General features: G+C 28.0%; 1 pseudogene; it reads left to right on the top strand.

Moving 5' to 3' along the window:
* Positions 1–6439: 6439 nt before the first annotated feature.
* On the top strand, positions 6440–15422 carry LOC132934019 (uncharacterized; annotated as a pseudogene).
* Positions 15423–16018: the final 596 nt, after the last annotated feature.

The raw sequence follows: 16018 nt of genomic DNA, 5'->3' as shown, positions 1-16018 counted from the left end.
CCAAAAAAAAATAGTAAGCAATATAGATTGTTTAAAAAATATGATATTATGGAAGTAGGTGATTCAAAATATTTGGTAAAAAAAAGAAAAAACCATAATGAGCCAATTGTTCAATTAGTAGCACGTGAGAATTTTTTTGAAATTTTAAATACGATTCACAAAAATAATGGACACGGAGGTCGTGATAAAATGATGTATGCTCTAAAAGATAAATATTATATTCCAAAACCTATTGTTTTGATATTTTGTAAGTTGTGCAATGTTTGTAATTTAAAAAAATCTCAGCAGCACAAAAACATTGTTGTAAAACCTATATTATCCAAAGATTTTAATGTTCGTGGTCAAGTTGATTTGATTGATTTTCAATCGACACCAAGTGGTAGTTTTAAATGGCTTTTAAACTACCAAGACCACGCTACAAAATATTGTCATTTACGTCCATTACAATCAAAAAGAGCTTCAGAAGTAGCATTAGAGCTTCTTAAGATATTTTTACAATTTGGAGCTCCTTATATATTACAGAGCGATAATGGTCGAGAATTTACCGCAACTGTAGTAGAGGAAATGACAAACCTGTGGCCTGAGTGTAAAATTATTCATGGAAGGCCTCGATACCCGCAATCTCAAGGGAGTGTAGAGCGCTGTAAAACATGTTGAGGGCATGGATGATAGACAATCAAAGCACTGATTGGGGAATGGGGTGTTATTTTGTACAATGGCAAAAAAAATGCTCAAAACATCGAATAATTAACAGAAGCCCTTATAAAGCATTATTTGGAAGTGAACCAAAAATAGGACTTTCTAGCAAAAATTTACCTAATGATATCTTACAGTCGATTACAACAGAAGAAGATTTAAATGAGTTAATTAATACTGAAGTAAGTGATGAAGTAGATAGTGACAAAGAAGCAGAAGATAGTGAAAAAGATAACGAACAAATTAATGAAAAGGATAATAATATATACGATTGTAAAAATTGAAGACCCCGGTGCAATAACGAGATACGTCCAAATTTCCAATTTTTCAGGAGACACAAAAAACTTTTTTTTTATATGTGTATTAGAAAAAAATTTAAATGTTGAAGTATTATGATATTGGTTGATACATTATCTATTTCACATAATTACATAATTAGCAAACTTTAATTATTTAATAAAATTAACACAATAATTACCATAATGTTTGAATATTGGTTTTTTTTTAGGCGCAATAACAGAATACGTCCAAAACGTATCTGGTTATTGCACCGAATATGTTATAGGTAACATATAATGAATAAAACATATTGAAAATATACAGGTTCATGAATATTATTATTTGACATACATTTATTTCATTTTTTATTTATATTGTCACCTTTCGATACTTATATTAATAACAGTTTCTTAGATTTAATAATTATTAAAAATAAAACCCAATTAATTTTTTTGACAAGAAAAAAAAATAAATACTTCTCATTTTATTAATAATTTTATTATTAAATATTAAACAGCCTTTAGTTTTTATAATAAGTTGAATATTATAATAAAATTGAAATTAAAAACACCATTTTAATATAAAATTATTCCAAATAAAAAAACAAATCATTATATAAAAAATGAAAATAAAAATAAATAAGATTATACACTTGTATTCTTAACAGTATTTTAAGTTAGTTAAAAAAAAATAAAAAACAACTTTTATTATTTAAAAAATAGCAATGAATGATTAATCATGACTAGTTAGTGAAGAGTAAAAATAAAGGCAGTCAGGAGGTACATATTTAGAAACTAAATCTTGAACATCTTTTAATTTTGCAGAATTAATAGGTAAAGGCTGATGATAAAGTCTAAATTCTGGGTCAGGTAATGTGAGAATAGTTCTTGGTTTTTCTAATATAAAAGGCTGGCTTTCAATAAATATTGGAATAGATGACAATATGCTTACTCTTAAACCATCCTCGGAATAAGACATGTTTCTGTAAGTCAATAACTGTAATTGTTTTTGAGTTTTAAATTTTGGTTTAAAATGATCAGCAAAGTTTAAAATTAGATTTTGGGTTATATTTATCACTTTAAATTTCTTGGATGTTTTAGTAACAATGTTTTGGTATGTGACAGGAAGGAACACTCTTTCTTGTCTCCGTCTCTGTTTTTCTATTTGTCCGAAATTTCTGTCGCACGGCAAAAAACTGTGGCCAGGTTCTGGGTACCTGTGAACTATTTTTTTTATACCATGCATCTTAGTATTTACAACTGTATATAAAAACTGGGTAAGTGTATGGTTTTTATTTTGAGCACTACAGTTGTCTGAGAATAAATAAATAGTAGTCACTTGTCTATCTAATATTGTATCAAAAAAATGTTTTAAGAAACTAATTACTTCATTTTTTCCTTTTTTTTGCAACAGCTTTATCGTACATGTAGAAATAAGATTTTCCGGTCTTCCCTGAGTAAATACAGAAATTATATACCCAAAGCTGTCTTTTATAAAATACATCTCCTGCAGGTACAATAGGTACATGTGGCAGTGGTAAGTTTTGTTGGTAATCAAAACACAATACTTCAGTTGTATTATTGATCTTGGACTCTTTCTCATATTTTTTGAGATCTTGATAAAAAAATTCAGCCTTTGACACGTGTACTTGCTTTTCTGTTTCCAGTAACATTTTACTTTCTTCATTAGTTTCTACATCAATTACATTTTTTAAGCGATCACATGTTTGACAAGTGTCGGTCCTTGGATATCCAAAACGTATATTAAAATTATCAGCAAAAAAGCGACAGAAAAAATCATATTTAATTATGGGTTTTGTTTCTTCATCATTTTGCATTTTATTATAAACATCAATTTCATATTTTTCTAAATATAATTTGTGCATTATACTTAAATTTAATTCAGGTGGTAGATATTTAACATTACTATTAGATTCTCTGCTGTAATGACTTTCTCGTGCTGGAAAACTTTTAATATGCTCACTTAATTGATTAAGTATAGTGTCTGAAATAATATTTGTTCGCTTAACATGCTTTCCTCTCTTATCCTTAGGACTTAAATTATTGGATTTAACACATAACTGTAAACGGTTAACTCTAGAAAGTGTTATACCATGCATAGAGCATAAGGCTTTTTTACATACATTGTATTCAATCATACCTATTCTAATCAAAAAATTACCAATATATGATTTTGAATTCTTCACAACAGTTCTGGGTCTTTTACGTTCAACACTTTTAATCTTGATTAAACCACACAAGTATGTATCTTGTTTTTCTTTATTTGAAATACTATTAAATGATTTGATTATTCCTAACCTATCCTCTTCACATATTTTGTCAAAACATTTCAATTTACACTTACATCTAGGTCCAGTTTTTCTCTCCTTTATTAATTTTCCAACTGAATTAAAATGTTCCAAACCTGAAGATTTTTTATTTTTTGAAATATTTCTGCCCCACTGAAGTTGATTCCTGTGTCTTTTTTTCCCCTTCTTTTCATTAGCAACTAGATTCTCTTCATCTGATGCTTCAACTATGTTGACAGATGAACAATCATTTTCAGTAATGCTACTACAGTCATTAGGCCAGGTACCAGAACATTCTATATCATAATAATAATAACTATTATTACTTCCAACTATTATTTAAGTATTGTGAGACAAACGTAATATATTGAAATTAATTATTTACCTGTATTTTCTATGTCAACTGCTATAGCTTCATTTTGTTGAATTGTTATGTCAGGACTAAGGTTAGAACTAGTGTCATTATCAAATGCTGAAATTGTCGAAATTCCTAAAATAAAAGAACAAGAAATATTAAACGAGATACCAAAATATTGTTTTTACTACGTACCTACTAATCATTATGTTTTTTATTAAATATACTTATACTTACCATTTTTTGCTTCTAAATATTTTCTGTATGACAAATCTAAACACTGATAAACAGAATCTTCAATACTCGACACCGCTAAGCTTTCGTCAGAATCTAAACCATCGATTACCTCAAGTCCAAAAAATTCATCTTCATCTGAATCATCTAAACCACTCCAATAATTGGACATTTTTTATTAAATACACTAAAATATTGTACTTATAAGTAAGAACTTTAATTAATAAAATAATATAATATAATAAAAATATAAAACAATGTTTTATTAGTTTGTTTGATATTATAACGTGTTAAGAAATAATTATTAATAGTGATTACAATATCAGCATGTCCACAGTTTTACCAATTTATTATACAATTAACTGGCTATTAAACAAAACTATAATACCAATATTATTGGTCTCATTATCAAAAAATATCCCCAACATATTATTACGAGTATATTTTACATAGTTACATAATATACCATTAATGCACCGAAAAAAAAGCTATAAATAGCATATGTCGATTCGGTGCAAAAACAAGATACGTCAGGACGTATCTGGTTCTTGCACCGAGAAATTGTTTTCTATTCATAGATGTATATTTATGAGATACGTCCGGACGTATTTGGTTATTGCACCGAACAGAATGAATAAAAATAGTTTTTGGTGTATATTTTACAGTACATTCATGGGACGTATTCGGTTGTTGCACCAATTGATAGAGAATTTTTTTGCAAAAATTATGATGTAAAAAACTCATTTTTGAAAATTTTGGACGTATTTCGTTATTGCACCGGTGCCTTCAATTGCAATTCTAAAGTGTCTATCATAAACAAAGAATCTTTGTGCGACACATGTGTAAAAGAAAAAAAAATTCAGAAAGAAAGAGTAGAAGCTTTTGAAGGACAAAAAAAAGCTGCAAAAAAAATGATACAAGCTAGTGATAAGAAATTAGTTGTAATTGAAGTTGCAAATTACGTTTTAGTTAATATTCCAAAGGTAGATCGTGGACCATTAGACACACAAAATATAATTGGTAAAGTTGTCAACAAAAAAAATAACGTTTACCAAATTGGTACAAGATTTGGAATTATAAATACGTGGTTAAGCAGAAATGTTCTACAGACAACCGATGCAGAATTTTTTGACGAAGTACCAGATACGATGTTAACATTAAGAGAAATAGCGAAGAGACATTCTCAATTCGGAGGACAGGGTTATCAAAAATGTTTTTGCAAAACATCGTGCAAAACAAATAGATGCGCTTGTCGCAAAAACAATGTACTGTGTAGCTCAAGATGTCACGAAAAAACTACATGTAACAATAAGTAAATACTTTATATAATATTTAATATTGTAATGTAATATTTTTTATAATATTGCAATTTAATTAAATTTAATATTTTATATATATATTTTTTTTGGTTAGTAATATAATATAGGTAATAAAACTAGTAATTCAATAGTCAATAACTGTACAAGTAATAAATTAATAAGTGTGTTATTATCAATAACCCTTAAAATAATATAATTTAAATTATGTAATAAGTATAATCAGTATTAAATTACCATATAATATTTATTGTTATTATGATTGTAATTCTTAAAAGACCTAACTGCTGTTAGTCTGTATGCAATGAGCCTTAAAAACAGCAGGCTGTTTGGAAAAATAATAAATAATTCGCAAACGGGCTACCCCATTGCAAAGAGCCTAGTCTTTTTGCAAAAAATCTAATTTTCCATACGGCCTACGACATATGCATAAAATAAATATAATAAGACATTAAATAAATTGAGTAAAAGAAATAATACTCTTCGACGCATATATTCCAGCCTATTATATTATAGGTACTCGTGCGCTCTCCGCGACGTCAATCGGCCCCGGGTAACGGGAATAACGGGCAAACGAGGAGAATAGACCTATTAAAGGCGGTAAAACACGATTTTTGAAAAAAATTGGATTTTTTTCGTTAAATATAATAAGGCGGAAGTGAAAAAAAATTCGGTTTATCACATCGGAGACTTAAAAAAACGAGGGGATGAGAAAATGTCGAAAATGCGAAAAACGGAGTAAAAAGCGTAAGTAATTAGTATTTGGTAGTATTTATAATCAATGCTACAATATACATATATATATATTGGAAATTTTTATGTTAAAATAATTTTGTACGAATATACGATGTATATTATTGGTTTCTTTTTAGACAAATCGATATTTTTGTCTAATTCAAACATAGACATATTATTGTCTTATATGGCTATGAAATCAAATCAATACTTCGTAAACACTAAACAGTTAAATTTGTAGATGCCATGAAAATTCGCATAGTGATGCAAAATAAGAGAAAGCAGAGCGATAGAGCGTATTTAATATTTATAATATACGATAATTATATGAACACCTAAAGGTACGGCCCCACTGAACGCGATTTGCGATTTTGCGTTTTGCGATTGCGTTTTGCGTTTTTACGATTTTATCAAAACTATAGAATAACTATGACATGGCCACATTGTCAGCGTTTCGCGTTTTGCGTTTTACGATATATCGCTTTTAACGCAAATAAATCAAAATAGTTTGTTTTCATGCGATTAATCGCTCTTGAAAAGCCCACGATGTCGGTTGATCCAGAAAAATTAGCTGCAGCAGTGTTTTTAAAAGAACCAATCTGGAATCCTCGCCATGCTGGTCATAGAAGTAGGACCATTATTCAACAATGTTGGTCTGATTTAAGCAAAGAGATGATTGTAGATGGTAAGTAGGTACAATGCAGGTTATATTACAAAAATAAATACAAAATTTATCCAAGTTCACTTTATTTTAATATTTCACATATTACGTATATTCAGTGCCGCAACTAAAATTTTTGGGCCCCAGGGCGACAGAGATTTAGTGCCCCATTTTTTAGCATGTCAGACACTTGTTAATGGTTTCATTTTCTGACCCTTTTTCATCTAGTAATTTAAATTTACATCAATATGTATATTAAAGCATATTTTAAAATTCACAAATTCACAAAGCACATCAAATATCAATATATAAGAATTCAAAATTTTAGAATGATAACCCAATTAAATTACAAAAACATAGAGGTCAACCAAAGTTGTTATGCAATGTACATCCTCCAAACCAATCAACAAAATAAACAAAATAACAACAACACTTAATAAGTGAATTTTTTTATAATTTTTAAAATTTAAAGTTTAAACAATTACTAACAAAAAAAACAAATAGGGAACAATGTATACTAAAACTTCATTCTTCTGGCTTTTAAGTTTGAAAACTGTGATATAATATTGTCTAATGATAATTCAGCCGTGCGATGTTGTTCTATGTTTAGCACTGCTATGTTTGACAAGCGCGTTTGTCCCATTGAATTTCTTAAATAATTTTTTATTAGTTTTAACTTTGAAAATGACCTTTCTGCGGTCGCAACTGTAACTGGAAGAGTCAAAAAAAGAATACAAGCTGCTAAAACTTCTGAATAGCTAGTTGAAAAATCATGTTGTACAATAAATATTGCCAAATCGCGGATGGACTTTAAATTGTTGTTAACAATAATTTCTTTTAGAGATAGAATTTGACTTACTAGCTCTGAACCAACATCTGATTTATACAATAGTACAAAATCATAACAACTTTTTATAATTTTTGATTCTTTTGATTTGATTATTGATTCTGGCTTTAAAAACTCAAACACATCACAAACTTCTTTTAAACTTTCAAACCTCACCCTAAGCTGATTCAACACAGTGTCAATAAGTGGTAAGAAAATTTTAATTTTAAAATTACTTTCTGTTATATTTAATCTGCGATCACCATCAACTTCGTCAAAATATTTTGTTGCTAGTCGTTGTCTGGTTTGAACTACGTCTAAAGGTACACCCCACTTTTTGCACATTTCTTTAGCATATTTTACAATATTAGTGTAGTCATCACGTAGATTTTGAATAGAAGAAAAAGAATCATTTAATCGATTTCGTGCTACTTGTAAATCTATATCATGTTGCTGTAATGTTTTTGACGTTCCGTGTAATGATCGTAAAACTCTCTCCCACAAACCAAGCATTAAAACAAACTCAAAAGACTCCATTTTTTTTTTCAAAGAAACAGCTATGCATCGCTCTTCTGCTTTTTTGCTTGTTAAGCTGTAGAACGTCAAGGATTTAAGAACATCCACATATCTTTCTTTTAAGGCAGACACTGATTCATGTCTCGCTTCCCAACGCGTCGGACATACCTTTTTTAAGACTTTTTGTCTTATTCTGTGGGCAAATTCTGTATTAAATGCTAAGTTACTCCATCGTGGAGCACTAGAGCTAAAAAAATTGTAAATCGATTGTATGGTTGTAAAGAAATTGCTTGCAACATGGGTTGATTTAGCAGCATCACAAATAACTAAGTTAAGATTATGAGCACAACAATGAACATATGGGGCATTTGAGACAGTTGATGAAATTCTTTGTTGAACTCCTGACCAAGCATCACTCATAACAGAGGCCCCGTCATAACCTTGACCACGACAATTTTGAATATCTAGGTTGTATGATTCTAACACTTCATATATGAGATTTTCATGATCTATGGCGCCATGTTTTTTCAACTCAAAAAAACCTAAAAATGATTCCTTAATTTCAATTGACTTTTGGTCATAATTTACAACAACATACCTAAGTGTAACACTTAGCTGGTCAATTTTGGTGATATCTTGAGTTGAATCTACTATTAAAGAATAAAACTTGGACGTTTTTACTTCATTTATAATTATTTTGCAAACTTCCGTTGATAACAATTGGATAATTTCATTCTGAATTTGCCAGCTTAAGTATTTGATTTTATATTTTTCATCGTTTAAGAGTTTGCTTAAGATTGGATCAAAATCAGCTAGTAATTTAACTGTTCTCATAAAATTTCCTTCTGACAAATGTTGTTTTGTACTTCCTTCATTGCCCCGAAGGGCAGTGTTTCCAGCCGTTAAAAACAAAATTATTTTTATTAGTCGAGTTAAAACATTTTTCCAAAATAATGCCTCTTTATTAATCTGAGTTTCTAGCTGACTATCAATTGTTTTGTTTTGTGACCATATGTTTCTAAACTCAACAGCTTGAATATGTTGTTTTGAAATTTCATGAACACTTATTTTTTCACCTATATGATGCCAATCATTTATTCCCACAATCCAATTGTTTTTAAATTTTTCAAGTCTGCTTGCAAACAGCCAACAAGTTTCACAGTACACACAATCCAATACTATTGAATAACAGAGCCATAACCTTGGAATGCGAACACCAGACCTAACTGTTTTAAAATAAAACTCAGATGAAAACTTTCGTGGATATCCACTACCATCTGGAGAAGTTGGAAATTCAATTTTGGTGGGTCTGCATGGGCCATATAAAACAATACTTATTTTTAAATCAGCATGAATTATATTTTTTTCATCAAAATGACCTCGATCTGTAGGAAAATCTTTGGTTAAATCCAACCCTAAAGAAACAAAAGTATAAATCAATTTAATAGACTTACATAATATTGTCATTTTCTTTATTAAAACTAATTTAATTTATAGTTCTAACCTGATTTTTCAAAAAAACTCCAGTTAACACCATTGTCATCATTCATCATATGTATGCTCACACCACCATTATCAATCATATCACTTACACTCTCATTATTTTCAACAGTAAGTTGTAAATCTGTAAATATTTAATACATTTGCACATTACATTCGTACATTTAACAATTAAAATATGAAATATAGGTTCCTACTTACCCGATTTTTCTAACGTTTGCATATTTATATCACCATCATCATTTTTTGTCAAAACTTCCAAACATAAATGTTTACTACTTCCAGAAACAACGTTCTTAGAGTAATCATTGTTTTCAACAAGTTTTACATCATCAATACTTGCTACATATTTAAAACCAATCAATTAAAAAATATTCAATTATCAAATATAAAGTTGGTACTTAATAAGATATTAGAATTTTAATTTTTTTCTTCAAATGACAATATTAATAATATTTATAAATATATTATTCATAAATAATAGTTATAACCAAGGTGGATATATATATCCACCTTGGTTATAACATATAAATGTAAGTATAGTAAAAATAAATAAATATTAATGTGTCATGTAACTATGTAAGGTATTTCAAACAAAATACCTACACAAAATAATGAACAATAACAGTTGCTAAGTATTTAATAATAAATTTCTATCCAAGACTAATCTCATAACTAACTTCTTAATAGGTACTTAAAATTAACATAATTGAATTTAAAGATATGTATAAACTCAAAAATTCTAGATCATTTAACATTGAATAGGACATTAGGACCTAAACCATAATTATCATATTTAAATTAAAATGAGGTAGGTATACCTACTTACTGAAAAATTATGTATATTGATTACATTATTCATTTTAGGTAAGTATTTGATTTTTTTCATAATGGTCTACTGCTTCATTGCATTGGTAACAACTAACAACTATCTATTTAGTGAAGTATGAAAAACTTACCATTACTATATATATTTATTTTGTTAATAAATACATTCATTGATCCTTTAATTTTTTTGAGTTCAAGTTCTTTTTTTTCTTTTATTTTTCGTTTCTTACAACCACTGAGTTGTTTGGGTTTGGTTGACATATTGAAAATTCACGTTTAATATTTAAATTAAGGATAATCCAAACAAGTTACAACAAATGCGCATTTACAAACAAAAAACTTTGGTCTTGAAGAACCTTTTATGATCACACGTATCAGTTATCACTTCACACTTTCAAAGTTTCAAAATAAGAAAATATGAACACTGACCGACAGGCGCTGGACGCATATTAGTTGTTTGTTACAATAATATTATAAATTAGATAAGATAAAGATTATTTTTAGCTTTAAAACGTCTGCGCGCTATCAGCCCCTACCACACAGAGTGCTGAGTGACACACCATAATAATATTGTCTTTGGTCGTTATCGTTTTATCCATTATAAAAATACATTTGTTTTGTCATGATTTTATTGTGTACACATAAAACAAGTTATACACTCGCACAAGCCACCTCACGAATTTTCATACCCATCGTTGTATTTCTTATTTCATAATATTAGTTATCGCTAAAATAACGATATTAATTACGATAATTTTAGGTACTAATTAGTAATAAGTGCCTATAAATAAATTTCAAAATATTATCGTTAGTCATGATTTGTGAGGTTTGAATCAGTGCCCCCAAGTTTATTTTGTAGGCCCTTGTAGACAGGGCATCGCCCTGTTCGCCCCCCCCCCCCCCCGGTAATTGCGGCCCTGCGTATATTGGCATATAGCTTTATTTATTAAACACTTAAAAGTAAGTATAAGTTATATAAACTTATAAGGAATAAATAATTAAATAATATTATAATTTATAAGCAATATTGCAAACTTTATAAAAAGTATAGGTACATCGTACATCAGTCATTAGGTACCTATTGGTATTACAATATAATATTATTCTGATACTAATAGCTTATTGAACATATACAACCATATACATTGATTATAAATAAAAATTATTTATCAATAAAATGTATACATTAGTACGTATAAACTTACTATAAATTATAAATTATACTATAATCAATTACACAGTACACTAGTTAAAATAGTTAAGAATAGGTTGATAGGTACTCGATAGAATATTATAGATAGCCGATTGGGAAATTACATTTGAATCAATTGAATAAGCTTACCATATGTAATTATTCTATTTTTAATAATAAAGTCGAAGTCTAATATACGAGCAGTTACTTATAAATTATAATGTACACAAATACAAAATATAAATAATCCAGACCTACGGTTTAAATGAAAATAATGATAATTCCAGTTTATTTTTGGTTTTAAAATAGTAACACGATTTGATTGAACTTTAAAATTGACGAACAATTACATCGTTGCAGTATATTTCACTATAGGTAAATAAGTTTAAAAACGAAATAAAGTAAAAAAAAAAAATGATCAAATATAATAATACCTAGGTAGGTCCCTATCCTATTCCTATAGGTATTAAACGTTTTAAAATTTAAAAAATAAATTGATACCTGTGACAAGTCAAATAAATATTTTAAAAATGTAATACCTATCTATATCTATATGATATTATCAAAGTTACATTATCTACCTACTGTTAAATATAGTCCATTTGCCAAGGAACTGAACCATACTCACTAATGAAATAGGCGGCGAATATTTCTCTAGTGTCTCTGGCATCTGTACTAAATCTATTATTTCTTCTGCCGTCAGAGATATTAGCAACTTTTTCTTCAGATAAATTTTGAATAATATTTTGTATTGGTTGTTTATTATGCGTTAATACTACATTGTGCAATATGCATACTGCTTTTGTAATTATAATAGCATTTTCAATATTAGTTTCGATGGCTTTATTTAATATTCTCCACTTCGAGAATAGAATACCAAAAGTATTTTCAACTGTGCGCCTTGCCCGAGAAAGTCTGTAATTAAATACTTTTTTTTTATTATTATTTATGAGTTGTTTGCCAGGATATGGTCGTAATATATTAACTAATAATGGAAATGCTTCATCGCCTATGAATGTGTATGGTACTTTGATGTTGGTATTTGGAAGTTCTGCATTATTAGGAATATTCAGTTCTTTATTTTGAAGTTTTTTGAAAAATTCTGAATTTTTTAAAACTCCGCCGTCGCTTTCCCTGCAATATGCACCAATGTCAACCATCACAAATTTGTAATTTGCATCAGAAACAGCAAGTAGATGTATAGAAAAAAAATGCTTGTAATTGTAGTACATTGAACCCGAATTTTGTGGCTGATTAATCCTTATATGTTTTCCATCGATGCTTCCAAGGCAATTCGGAAAATTCCAATTTTTATAAAAATTTTTGGAATTTGATTTCCACATATCAACTGTAGATTCCGGCAAATAAGTAGGGAATAATTTATCCCAAATAGCACTACATGTCTCTACTACCATTTTTGAAATAGTAGTTTTTTCCCATTCTAAAAGTGAAAGCTAAGCTTCTAAAACTACAACCAGACAACCAGTAGCCAAAAATCTAAAACATACATTTAAAGGTTAATAGGTTTTGAACTTAAACTAGTTGAACTGATATTATTGCAATTGAAATAATTTGTTTTACAATTAGACATAAGTAGTAACGTAGTTTAAATTTATGACATGTAGTTACACAAAAAAACAAATAAAAACTGATTATGCGTAAATATTCACGTTTTTCCTTTATTTTTTTATTTTGTTTTCCCCGACTCTTTTGAAGACTATTGAACATTTTCAATGTTTATATTATGATGAATAAAATAACTTATTTACCTATTACAATCTTTAGCTATAAAAGTTGAAAATTTTATAAATGTTAACTACAAAATCCTTTTTTAATTTTAAATTTGATAAATTTTGTCAAAATTTGAACTTAAAATACTTATAAAAACTATGACTATGTGTGTTTTATTATTTTTCAACTGGTATTTTTATAATATCAGGAGCCTTGAATTAAATTTTCACGCTTATTGACCAAACAAATAAAACGTTATTGACATTTACAGAAAAAAGCTAAAAAAAAATTGTAATTTAAAATGTCTGCGTACAGCTCAAACGAGTCAAAATATTTTGAAAATGTTATCAAGTACCTATAGTAATTGATAAAATAAACATATGGTGTAAATTGCAAGTATCTACAGTTAATAGTTTTTGAAGTATAACCAAATAAGAAAACACTATTTAAAAAATCGAGTGAATATCCAGAATATCCAATGTTGTAAAACTTTGAACTCCACACGATCATAAAAATATAATTTGACTTTCAGGTAAAAATTTTATTTTGATAAAGGTAAACAAACTTATAATGAGGATTCTTTTATTAAATTTTCAAATTTTATATTTAAAAAAAAGACAGTTATGAATTTCTAACTCAAAATAATTTGAGTGTGATTTTTACGTAGGTATTTTGTCAAAATTCGAACTTTAAATACTTATAAAAAAAAATTGTGAATTTATTTTTAATATTTTTCATCTTCCATTGTAGGTATATAATAGGTATACAATATATTATGAACCTTTATTAAATTGTCAAGATTTTTGACACAACGAATGGCATTTTATTGAAATATATAGAAAAAAAACTAAAAAAATCGGAAACTTAAAATTTACATAATCAGCTAAAACAAGTCAATACCGATTTTACGTAAAAAATCATGTTTTTCCTAATTTTTTTTTGTTTTTTACGTCGCTTTTGAAAACTACTGTGAATTTCCAAGCGTTATTTCGATTACTTATTTGGTACACTGCAGACACATATAAAAAAATAAAAAAACACACATCATCGTACAATCAATACATTCATCGCTTCGTTCAGAATCTAAATTTAAAATTTGATTTATTTTTTTTGGAAAAATTCAAAATACCAGTAGCCTATTAATTTTGTGAATCTGATTATAAGTACAACGTTGATAGATATATCGATATTGATGTAATTTTTATTAAATTTACCCAGGTTTTAAAACCGATATTAGGTACCGATTTTGAAAACTGGTTAAAATTTTAAACCGTTAAAAACCGATATCAAAACTGAAAACGAAATTGGAAAAAATATTTTCGGTTTTCAGCCCTGAATTTACCAATAATTATAATTGATTTTTAAACCGATTTCATGCCCTGCAGATTTTTAAAGAATTACATATATTTTTAAATAAAATATTTGTGACTGACTAGTGACTATATGCATTATAGACATTATTTACCTATTTTCTATGTATAATTTTAGACAGTACATTAGTAATTTTAAAAACTAAATAAATATTTCTAGCGGAAACACTGAAAGCAAAATGGAAAAATATGAGGGACTATTATCGCGCTGAATTGAAAAAAACATCCTTCAGGAAAATCGGGAGCTGGAGCTGAGGATGTTAGTAATTCTACGTGGCCGTTATTTAAATGTTTGTCATATTTACGAAATACAATGCAAACAAGAACTCGTTCCACAAACATTATATCGAATTTCAACTCGTCAGAAGAAGCAGACATTGAGTCAAATTCATCGCATGCATATGATGTGTACCAGACTCAAGATAATGATAATTTTACACAAGATAGTTCGAATATTATTGATGCCGATCTAGATAATACAGAGTCCGATGTAAGTAGAGTCCGATGTAAGTCCTGCAGGTGGATTAAAAAAAAGAAACTACGATGTACCGCATAGACAGACGGCAGTAAATAATTTTAGACGGGAATTATTAAATATGGAAGCTAAAAAACTTAAACTTTTAGAAAATGAAGAAAAAGAAGATGAGGATTTGTTATTTTTAAAAACTTTATTGCCTGATCTAAAAAAATTATCGCAAACACAGAAAATGAGGACAAAAATTAAATTTCAAGAGATTTTACTTCAAGAAACTTTAAATTTATTACAATCAACACCAACGACAAATCAAACAACCGTGGTCAGCAGTTTTCCATATAGTGCCCAATGGCATATAAATAATGAGGGAACACAAACTTTCGAAACTAATTTTTCTTAAAGTTTTTTTTAATGTTGATTATTTAAAATTATTTAAGTTTTTGTCATTGCAAGACGCTACACATAATATTTAATTTAATATGATTATAACTTTTTAAAGTCAATTTTATTGAAGTTAATTAATTTTTTTTTTCATTTATTATACCTACTATTACATATTTGATACCTATTAGGTATATTGTTATTACATTTGTAATCAACTGTCATAATTTAATTATGTTTATATTTTTTTTTATGTGGCCTCCATTTAATATTAATTTACTTATTATTTTAATATATGACCAAGTTGGTTTTGAACATGTTTTGATACTTGTTTTAATTATTTAGAATTATAAGTAAAAAAAATGTAGGTTTTAATTTGATATTTACTTACCTCAGAGTAACTAAAAGCCTCTCTTCTGATGATATAGGCTTTCGGAAATTTGTTTCTGATTTTTGTATAGTATCTTTAATAGCATCAAGTACTATGTTGAAAGTTTCTTCATCCATACGGCAGTACTCAAAAAACTTGTCTGGATGCTTTTTTAGTTTAGAAAAAAGAGTATGATATTCACCTTCTTTTTCTCTATTTGTATTTAATTCATGTACCCATAAACG

Source organism: Metopolophium dirhodum, chromosome 1 (assembly GCF_019925205.1).
Source record: "Metopolophium dirhodum isolate CAU chromosome 1, ASM1992520v1, whole genome shotgun sequence".
Lineage (NCBI taxonomy): Eukaryota > Metazoa > Arthropoda > Insecta > Hemiptera > Aphididae > Metopolophium > Metopolophium dirhodum.
The sequence above is the reverse complement of the archived record's forward strand: the minus strand, read 5'-3'. Positions and strand labels throughout refer to the sequence as shown.